The 10,058-nt window shown below is 33.7% G+C and overlaps 1 protein-coding gene across 6 annotated transcripts in view; it reads left to right on the forward strand.

Moving 5' to 3' along the window:
- Nucleotides 1-1,031: 1,031 nt before the first annotated feature.
- The window catches only part of mag (myelin associated glycoprotein), a 32,495-nt gene continuing 23,468 nt past the window's right edge, over nucleotides 1,032-10,058 (forward strand). For 3 of the 6 annotated variants that reach the window (XM_073817956.1, XM_073817960.1, XM_073817961.1), the window contains exon 1: nucleotides 1,032-1,083. The gene's annotated coding sequence lies outside the window, so the exon portion shown is untranslated. Of the gene's footprint in view, nucleotides 1,084-7,517; nucleotides 7,653-10,058 lie in introns of those variants that run through there. The other 3 variants (XM_073817959.1, XM_073817957.1, XM_073817958.1) reach the window with 3 other exon arrangements.

Here is a 10,058-nt window from a genome sequence, read left to right on the forward strand (position 1 = left end):
TTTTTTTATTTTTAAACATTGTTTAGTGTTTTCTAAATTGTGACCACTAGATGGCAGTTTACTATCCATGTACAATAATTGCATGTATTGACATACAGAACTTATATGCATGTAAAAACGTGTATATATATATATATATATATATATATATCTATCACTGAGCTTAAGTATTTTATTTGACTGTGTACAACATGAATATGCATTCAATGTTATAACTTGTTCTAAAGTTAAAGTTCCTGTTTTTAACAGCCAATTTAGAGTCATCGGTCCTATACATTGCTGTCTTTACATACAACATTTTATTAACACCCATATATAAGACTGCTTTCTTTTAGGTTGTCTTGTGCTGCCTGGTGGGGTTAACAGAAAAAAGCATCTTTTCTAACCCAGATGGAGAAGAAGGACCAACAACTGCCTCTGTCTCAGAGTGAGACGTAGTTTCTGAAATCCAACATTGGTGGCCTGCCAAGATCACAGCGGAGAGGTAGCCATCGCAGCTTTCATCCATCTGGTGTCTTAAAGCAGCCATTCCTTCAGATAGACAGGAAGTTAGGTGAGAGCTACTTAAGAATCAGCATCAGCTAAAGGGCAACTGCCCCCTACAGTTCACACAGCTGTTGAAAAACACATCTCTTTGTACTCAGGTGGTCTTGTTTAAATGAGTGAGTAATAAACGGTTTCCTCTAACAATTACGTTGCAGGTTTGAGTGTAACGCTACGTGAGAAGCATATTCAGTCGCATCGATATGGAGAAGTATAGAACAGCAACGACTTGAGGTATGAGATTTAGCAAAACAGGCCGGTTTCTCTTTTAAATAAAGTAACACTTGTAGTGATTCAGTTTGGTGCAATGGTGTTTTTCTGTTTGTAAAACTGAGGCATTACTAATCAGAGTGCTAATGTGAAGCCACAATAACAATTATGTGTCAGTGGCACATGCCATCAGATAGAGAGGGTTGGCAGAGAGAGGGAGAAAGAAAGGCAGGGTGGGAGGGTTTGTGATTCAATAGGAAAAGAGACTGGCATTGCTCTTGAGTTATCGGCATTCTGTCTGCTTGTTTACAGTGAAGACCGTCTGATAAGGTAGGTCTGATCTTTTTAACACAGCAGCCATACATGATATGCCAAGCACACATATGCGAATGTTTATTTGACATGTCACAATTTATTTTGAGTGACAATTAAGTATTTTAATGCTATATTTAATTTTTTAAATTAAATTATGTATTACTTACGGTATTATTTAACTCTATGAAAACAGTTTTTTTGCTGTGTGGTTATTTTTGCATATATTAGAGAGTCAGACATAAGAGAATTATGTTTATTCTTAAAATAAGTTTGTATGCAAAACCAGTGGAATACATTGACATCTCGTTTTTAGTCCATGCCTAAAATGATTTCATTTCTAAAGTAGGATTATAATGTTTGCCAGTTTCTCTCATGGCTACCTGCCAGCGATTCAAACCCCACTGTGGATGAATATCCAATAGTTTCTGAAGATGTGAAGCGTGTTGTCATCTGGCATTTGCACTTGTCCAAGTGCACAATATTAACTGTATGACCCATTACTCTCAATGCCAGCTGCCTTATTTTCAATTTCTAGTGTGTTTGTGCACTTGTTATTAATGAATAGTATTTCATGCTTTGTAAAAGCATTTGTGCACTTAACTCACACTTAATCATGTACCAGTGTCATTGCAGTAGATTTCAAACCAAATGGTGTTTGCTTTAAATAAACAGCAGAAAACACACTTTTAGCGAAACATTCAGCAAAATTATATACTGTTTGTGTACTGTTAATGCAATTACTCTGCTAGGACACCTATATGAACTTCATATGCCACTGAAAATGGCTAAAAGTGACTTTGTGAAGTTATTTCTTCCAGCATTTATTTGCAGATGCCTTGGTTTATTTATCATCTAATGCAATGACATCTTTTAAGTGAGGCTGAAGTGTCTAAATACATTTTGCAGTCACTACACAAAAAAATTGTTAAGTCAACTTAAAATAACTTGTTACCTGGCTGCCTTAAAATTTTAAGTTTAGTTAACTCAAGTTTAGTCAACGTGAAATGTTCAGTTTAACTTAGATATTTGAGTTGATTCAACTTACAATTTTAACGCAGCAAGGTAACAAACAGCTGTTAAGTTTAACAAATGTTTTAGTTTAGTCAACTCAAATATTTAGTACAACTTAACATTTCAAGTTGAATAAACTTATCTGAGTTGACTGAACTTAAAATTTGAAGGCAGCAGGGTAAAATTATTTTAAGTTGACTCAACAAATTGTTTTTGTTTAAGTACACTGTAAAAAAACAATGTTGAGTCAACTTAAAATAATCTTTACCCTGCTGCCTTAAAATTTTAAGTTCAGTCAACTCAAATAAGTTTAGTCAACTTGAAATGTGAAGTTGTACTAAGTGATAACTTAGATATTTGAGTTGACGTAACAAAAAAATTTGCTTTGTTAAACTTAAAAGCTAGGTATCCAGTTACCCAGCTGCGTTAAAAGTTGCCTTTAAGTTGAATCAACTCAAATATCTAAGTTGTCACTTAGTACAACTTAAGAGTTCAAGTTGACTAAACTTTTTGAGTTGACTAAACTTAAAATTTTAAGGCAGCAAGGTAACAGATTATTTTAAGTTGATTCAACAAATTTTTTTTTTTTTTTTTTACAGTGTAGGCGTATCCGTAATGAGCATTATATTATTAAAAATATATGGAATGATGTTGAAAATGCTCTGTTTCTATTGATTTTTAGACCATTCTTGTTTGTCAGTGCACTGTTTTCCTGTATTAAGTTGTTCAAACAAGTTTGAAAACAATGGAGATTACGCTAATCCTGCAGTTACTCAACAGACTATATAGTAAATATTTCCTGCTGTGGTTTTATTTGATTAGAGTAAAAATATTCCATTGAAACTGGCATCAGTGATAATATGCTAGTATTTTTATGATAGTATCCGCCATCCTCGTCTTTGTCAAACCATTGGCTTAGGTCTCTAATTCTGACCCTGTTTCAGACAGGAGTCATTAATTACCGATAGAGTCACCCTGTTCCATGACTCCTCGCGTCCCATTCTCCTCTACCTTTCTGTTGTGTCACAAACCATCTATACTGTCTGTCTCCCCAAAGACAATAGGAGGACAATGGATCCTTTTTTTCAACCTCAGCTCTCTGAGCGCCCTCACCCATATCTACAGCAGGGCGAGAGCTCAGACCTCCAGGCACGCTGACCTCATGGCTCGAACCAGAGGCCTGCTGTGGGCCGGTGCGTGTGTGACGGGTGTAGTGTAGTTAGTGTGATCATAGATGCAGCATTAATGGGGAAAAGCCTGACTCATGTGGGTGTAAGACTAATATGGTAGTGTATGATGTTACAAAAGCTTTCTATTTCAGCTAAATGCTGTTCTTTTGAACTTGCTATTCATTAGAAATTCCTGAAGAAAATGTACACATTTGTTTTCAGCAATGATAATAATAAGAGATGTTTCTTGAGAAGCAAATCAGCATTTTAGAAAGATTTCTGAAGGATCATGTGACAACAAAGACTGGAGTAATGGCTGCTGAGCAGTGTGTGTGTTTTGTGTGTGTGTGTGTGTGTGTGTGTGTGTGTGTGTGTGTGTGTGTGTGTGTGTGTGTGTGTGTGTGTGTGTGTGTGTGTGTGTGTGTGTGTGTGTGTGTGTGTGTGTGTGTGTGTACAGTACCAGTCAAAAGTTTTTGAACAGTAAGATTTTTAATGTTTTTAAATAAGTCTCTTTTGCTCACCAAGCCTGCATTTATTTGATCCAAAGTACAGCAAAAGCAATACAATTTTGAAATAACTGTTTTCTATTTGAATATATTTTTAAATGTAATTTATTCCTGTGATTTCAAAACTGAATTTTAGCATCATTACTCCACTCGAATGATCCTCCAGAAATCATTCTAATTTTCTGATTTGCTGCTCAAAAACATTATTATTTTTTCAGGTTTCTTTGATGAATAGAAAGTTCAGAAGAACAACATTTATCTGAAATAGACATCTTTTGTAAAATTATAAATGTCTTTTCATCACTTTTGATCAATTTAAAGCATCCTTGCTAAATAAAAGCATTAATTTCTCCCCCCCCCCCCCACAATATTAATTGTTTTAAATATTGATAATAATAATAAATGTTTCTTGAACAGTAAATCAACATATTAGAATGTTTTCTGAAGCATCATGTGACTGGAGTAGCTTTGATCACAGGAATAAATTACATTTTGAAATTTATTAAAATAGAAAACAGTTATTTTAAATAGTAAAATATTTCACAATATTACTTTAAAAAAGTTAAGAGACTTTAGAGACTTCTTTTAAAAACAAATAAAAAAAATCTATTGGCTGGTGGTGTATATATACATATACTATTTAATGCATTTTATATTTATATATATATATATATATGTGTGTATGTGTATATATATGTATGTATATATGCATTAGGGCTCATTCACACAGAACTTGTTTTTCCATTCCTAGATGATGTTCAATTGTTTAATTGTTGGCGTTAAAAAGAATAGTTCTCCCAAAAATGAAAAATTTGTCATCTACTCACCTTCATGTTGTTCCGAACCTGTTTAAGTTTCTTTCTTATGCTGAACACAAAGAAGATATTTTGAAGAATTTTGAAGAACCAGACAGTTGTTGGTCCCCATTGACATCCATAGTAAGGAAAAGAAAGTCTATGAAAGTCAATGGGGACCAGCAACTGTTTCATTACCAAAATATCTTCTTTTATGTTTAGCATAAGAAAGAAACTCGTACAGGTTTGGAATGACATGAGGGTGAGTAAATGATGACAAACTTTTCAGCATTTATTCACAGTCATGACATCCCAAACCTGTATGCATTTCTTCTGTGGAACATAAAAGAAGACATTTTGGCGGATGTTAGTAAACAAACAGTTTTGGGTCCCATTGACTTCCATAGTATTTTTTGTCCATACAATAGAAGCCAATGTGACCCTGGACCACATACATTGTACAGGATTTTTCTTTTATGCCAATAATCATTAGAATATGAAGTAAAGGTCATGTTCCATAAGATATTTTGTAAATTTCCTACCGTAAATAAATCAAAACTTAATTTTTAATTAGTGATATGTGTTGCTAAGATCTTCATTTGGATAATCGTAATAGCAATTTTCTCAATATTTTGACCTTTTTTTTGCACCCTCAAATATTGTGTTAACAAACCATCCAACATATAAAATACATCATAGAAATAGATGACAGAATGTTCATTTTTGGCTGAACTATTCCTTTAGCCTCAAGTATTTTTACAATCACATCCTCCTGTACATGAGTGCTTAATTATGACAGTAACATCCACGAGAGAAAGGCAGTGAAATGGGAAGCGTGAATGGGTGATTGTTGTGATTTTTAAGACAATTAGCTGTGCGCATCGACTTCCCTGTGTTGTGCGGTGTCAGGCTCCAGCCTGGCCGTTCTGTTCTCTCCCCGGGACGGCCTAAACAATAGCCACTATGTACAGAAGCACAAGGGGCAGGAGTGTGCGTGTGGTGTTTGTCGAGGCTCTGGAGCATTTACGTCTATTCTGATTGACTTATTTCTCTGGTCCAGTGTTGTAACTGGAATCACTGGAACAGTGTGTTTTCATCAAGACAGTTGGACGCAATGCTGTTTACTAAATGACTTTACACTTGGAAATAACAACTCAACCAGAGTTAAATGTGGTTTAGTTAGTGCTTAGTAGCCCCTGGTAGATGTTTTTGAGTTTCTGTTAAGTTAGATGTTACTTCAGTCACATATTTTTCAATATTTTGGTGGTTAGTGTTCTGGCATTGTAGTTCTTTTGAAAAACCATCTATGCACTGGTGCTTTCATAATCTTAGAAGCCAATATGTTGATTAGAAGAACTTAAAATGTGATCACAAGGAACTATCTTTAGAGGTTCTGCAGTTGTTTATGAAGGCCCAACTTCTTTTTAAGAGCCTTATATGTGACCTTGGACCAGAAAACAATACATTGTATGGGTCAAAATTATAGATTTTTTTTTAATGCCAAAAATCTTTAGGATATTAAGTAAAGCTCATGTTCCATGAATATATTTGGTAAATTTCCTACCATACATATATCAAAACCTAATTTTTGATTAATAATATGCATTGCTAAGAACTTCATTTGGACAACTTTAAAGGTGATTTTTCTCAATATTTAGATTTTTTGCACCCTCAGATTCCAGATTTTCAAGTAGTTGTATCTCAGCCAAATATTGTCCTATCCTAACAAACTATGCATCAATGGAAAACTTATTTATTCAGCTTTCACATTATATATTACTCTAAATTTAAAAAAAACCCTGACCCTTATGAGTGGTTTTGTGGTCTACGGTCACATATGGTTCTTGAGTTACTTATGGAATGGTTCCAGAGATGGAATGTTCTTGATGTTACATTTAAAAGTTCTATTAAAGGTTTTAAGGTTCAATAGAGCTTTTAAATGTTCTTCAGATCAACATTTTGGTTTCTAGGTTTGTTTTTGCAAAAACTCAAGATTCCAAAAGGGGTTTTTAGCTGTAATGGCACAGAAGAATGATTTTTGGTTCCCTAAAGAACCTTTCAGTAAACGGTTCTTAAAAAGATAATTTTTTGAGTGTGAAGAACATTTTAATAATCTAAAGAACCCTTTTCCACTATAAAGAACCTTTTGTCCAATGGAAACATTAAAAGATGTTAAACATTCTTTAATGAACCATAAATGCAAATGAAGAACCTAAACTATGATAGTTATTTGATCTTCTATAACATAAGGCTATTAGGTTTACACTCTTAAAAATAAAGGTGCTTCAAAATGTTCTTGACAGCAATGCCATAAAAGAACCTTTTTTGGTTCCACAAAGAACTCAGTCAAAGGTTCTTTAAAGATCCATCTCTTTTTTACTTTTTTATAATCTGAAGAACCTTTTTTCACCACAAAGAACCTTTTGTGAAACAGAAAGGTACTCAGATGTTAAAGGTTCTTTTATGGCATCGTGAAGAACATTTAAAAAATCTAAAGACCTTCTTTTACTAAATAGAATCTTTTGTGGAATGCAGAGGTTCATAGATGTTGAAGGTTCTTCCTGAAACCATAAATTCCATAAGACAACTTTTTTTGAATAGTACATTGATTAACAACGCATTTCAAAGAACCATTTTCTGTCCCACTTCAAGTGGCTGTCTAATGTAAATGCTTGCATTCCTCTCATGTCATCCTCTCATGATGCATACTCGTGTGTGGGGGCATGTTCATTCTCGGTTGCATTGACCTAGGCTATGAACGCTGCCACATCCATGTGCTCTTGGCCAGGAGGAACAGTGCAGTGCATTGTGGGTTGAGCAGAGTGGGTGTCCGTTTATGAATGGCCTGAGTGGACAGAACAATGCTCCCCGCTCTGAGCCTCTGACATTTTCATATAGAACGGAGGAGTTGAAAGGAGAAGAGCAACGAGCCCACCTCCTCCTCCTCCTCCCCGCCCCGCCTGGAGCATGGTACAGAAGGTAGCAAGAGAGGCCTCCGTCCCATCCGTATGCGTACGTGTCATTGTGAGTGTTTGTCATGCTACGGTTTTTCTCTGCTGATTAATGCTTGATTGGAGCCGAGAAGGTCTGGAACCTTTTGACTGGTGAGTCTTATTGCGTTTTAGATCATTTTAGGTGATGTTTTATTCTTATTGATATTTAGATGTGACTATGAGGTATTTCATATGTGTTTTGGTGCACAGAGGAGTTTATAAGAGTATATCTGATATATAACGTAAAGTAAATTGAGTTGTGTGCTGAGGATAATTCAAAGATTTTCAGGAGAATAACATAAAAATGTGTTGTAAAGAGAGTTGCTCAGGTACAGAAGAGGAGGCAATGCTAGTTGAGCATGGTTATGTGTCATGCTGTGCCAACATTTTCCTGCCAAATACCTCAATCACTCACTTGAACGACGTAGTAGGGCTTCATCACATCCCACTGTAGGTCAGCAGCAGAGTGGCGTGATGTTGGATTTGTTCCGGATTACTCATAAACATACTTTGCTATGGAACAACAGCTTTTGTTTATTGCTGACAATTTTAGCAGAGCTGAATTTTGGTTCATTTGAAGTTGTTATCTGGTTTGTTGATTAAATTCATGGAGGTTGGGGCATATTTATGTGTTGGCCGATCGGGGGTTTTCAAACATTTTGATACCAAAGACCATGACTAGTAGTTCAAGATTCTTCCATAGTTTGTTGCATTGTTTCATGCCCCATAGTCAAGGATAAACTTTAATAATCCTTCTACTTCAGTTGTATATGCTTTCTATTCTCTAGATGCTTCTGTTGTTGTTCAGGTTTTCTGAGTAGCAGTATTATTCAGGACTTTTTTGTAAACTGAAGCATTATAATGCTGCATGACATGCATAAAATTTGGCACTGTGAATCAAAAACTGTTTTGAAAATGAGGAATAAGTTCAGTGGATTAGCATGGATTCTCCAGAAAGAGGGTGGGACGGCCTAGCCTACTAAATTGGACCCGGGCCTCTGTCTTCACAGTCTGAATCGTGGACAGGAAGCTTCTATGTAGTGAAGGTAGACTACTGAGACTACCATCTGCCCCTATGGCTGTGGAATATTTATCTAGAAGGCACAACTGTTGTGTTCATATATATATGAGTGTACAGTATTTTCTATTAAATCCAGTTTTATTTACTTTTATTATATGGTAATGTTTACAATATTTACATTTTTTTGTAATAAAGTTGAAAAAATTTGATTATTGTTTGATATTAATTTAAAATGTAAAATTTAATTATTAAATTAATTTAAATTATATTTAATATTAATTATAATAATACAACTATTATATTAATTTTAAATATTTAATTATATATATACAAAATGCTAAATTAAATAAAAAACATACAAATAAGTTTTATTTACTATATATATATATATATATATATATATATATATTGTATTTTATACATATATAAAAATTAATATTGCTTGTATTATTTAACATTACACACACACACATACACACACACACACATATATACACACACAAAGATATATTAATACATTTATATATAATATATATATAAATTATATATACACATATATATATTTTATGAAACAAGTTATTTATTAATATGTGTGTTTATATATACTACTAATATTGTTTTATATAAATAAAACTTAATATTATTTTTGTTTTATTTAAAATTACATGTATATTACATGTAATTATATATGTAATTGTAAATAAAACTGAAGTAGTATTTATTTTATTTATATAATACAATATTAATAGTATATATATATATATACACACACACACACACACACACACACACACACACAGATATATATTAATAAATTGTTTTATAATACACACATATTTATAAATTAATATATATAATGTAAATGTGTGTGTGTGTGTGTGTGTATATATATATATATATATATATGTGTGTGTATGTATGTTTGTATGTAGGTATGTAAGTTTATATATATATATAGGTTTTTTTTTTAATTAAAACAAAAGTAATTTATTTATTAATATATATCACACACATAATACAACACACAAAACAAAAATATGCATTTTATCCCATTTTTGAATATTGTGGATGGCAGCACTTCTGATTCAGGTAAACTTAATAACGCAACAGGATATTGTTACAAGCAGCGGACATTTTGACAATTAGCATCCCCCACCCTGGCAGCGCTCTTGTGGGTCCTGGTTGTGGGTGGGCAGCTTCCTGAAATTTTACACTTACCCAAATCGGATCATTTTGAATCTGAGCGACATTTACAATCTGACTCATCGATGGATTGCTTCTCACTTTAACCGTTTTTGCATTATTGCCTTGCTAATCTACGAGCTGCGTGAGCTCTGTTGTGGGCTTTATTAATTATCCCAAAGTTGTTACTCCATACTGAAACGATCTCCTGGTGATGATGCTGATAGTTTTATCTTAGTATGTTGTGTGTTTTGACTCACAGGCGTTTGTAATCCCTCCCACTGAAATTATGCAAACTACTGAGAATATGCCCT

This window comes from Garra rufa, chromosome 14, assembly GCF_049309525.1.
Source record: "Garra rufa chromosome 14, GarRuf1.0, whole genome shotgun sequence".
Lineage (NCBI taxonomy): Eukaryota > Metazoa > Chordata > Actinopteri > Cypriniformes > Cyprinidae > Garra > Garra rufa.